This window comes from Penaeus vannamei, chromosome 11, assembly GCF_042767895.1.
Source record: "Penaeus vannamei isolate JL-2024 chromosome 11, ASM4276789v1, whole genome shotgun sequence".
NCBI classification, from domain to species: Eukaryota; Metazoa; Arthropoda; class Malacostraca; order Decapoda; family Penaeidae; genus Penaeus; species Penaeus vannamei.
Window position 1 is genome coordinate 25755268 of NC_091559.1, and position 1647 is coordinate 25756914.

The window sequence follows — 1647 nt, forward strand, 5'->3', positions numbered from 1 at the left end:
TAGAGAGATAGATAAATAGACAGACGAATGGATAGAGAGATAGATAAACAGATAGACAGGCAGGCAGACAAATAAATAGTGTTCGTACAATGGATAATTCTGCTTGTATATGGTTTTCCTGCTTTTACAGTAGTCAGCGATTGTTATTCCATATACTGCACCAGTATAAAATGTTTAAGTTTATATATGCTAATCATGCAAAAAAGCTGTTCAATTAAGTACATACAAAGTCTAAAGATTTTGTGTATTTTTGTGCACACTATCAATGACAGCCAAGTTTTATATATGTCCTCCATGTGCACTTGGCAAGGATACTGAAACACAGAGGCTGCTATTATCTACGTACGATTAAAGGGGAAGTCTATGGAGATAGCATAGTACTTTGAAGCATCTTGTACTAAGAATATAACGAATTACAGCTAATTTCATGTTTTTTCCCTATATGACCTGTCGGTATGGCTTTTCATCCCAAAAGATATTTGTTCGCCAATGTACAATATTCGTACACCCTCAAACCATGACGAAGAAATTAGGTCCTCTTTTTAACTCCTTATTTCGCCACCAGCAAAAGGTTCTGTGTTCATATTTTTCGTTCTTTACATCTCAGTGGATAGATGGAGATACAAACATTCCCTATTTTGTCAGCAAGAAAGAAGAAAAATGGTTGAACTAACATTTTCATAATTCCTCAGAAATATTTGAATTTCATTCGGTCCGTATTTTGATATAAGTGCAATGTCAACAGCAATTTCCGCATAGTGTCTATATAAGCTAATAAATTGCAAAGATGTCGAGCTATCAACTAGCCATGAGTCAATAGTGTGCGTCTCTTTTCATTAGGATGGTGATTGCAGTTTTTGGTTTCACCTATTAGAAATTCTCTCATCTCATCACACTGTTAGTGATAACCTTTCAAAACTTTGGGTTGTTCCTATGGATGGATGGTAAAAGAAAGCTATTTAGTTGTATTTTGAGACAGAAGTTAGTTTTGTGATCATAACCGGTGCCCAAGAAGCACCACCTAGATAGGCTGTACATATCATTTTAAATGAAACTGATAAAATATTTACTTCACTGCCGAATGATGGATATATATCTCATAAGTCTAGTTAATCCGTTATGGTAATTAAACTAGATCGAATCTTTGTCAGGAACAATGGTTTATGGCAATCTGAGGAGGCTGAGTCTCAAATGACTTAAGAGAAATGTCTTAATAATTTATTTTGATTATGTGTAGTTTGAGCCTGTTAATATTATCTTAGATAGTTTTAAAATACTCTGTAGAATGAATAGCTATTGAGTAAATCCGTACACTAGCTTTTTTTTTAAGAAAAAATAGTCTACTTTGGCATTAATCACAGTGACTACTGCCACTGTTATTTCGTCTTTTTTTCCTAGATGATTTTTTCCACTGGTTTTCTGATGACATGGGCTTCTTGGTGTTTATTATTTTTCATATGAGTACATAAATCGATATTTTTTCAATACTCAATTAATGCAGTTTTCTTACTAAGCAGTGTGTTGAAAAGAAATACAGTAAAGACAGACCACTGGCCATCAGAGCGTCAGACCAATACCGGACACGTCTACCAGCACGAAGCTTAATGTTTTTTTGTTTTTTTCAGCGTCAGAACCGTTTCGCATGGC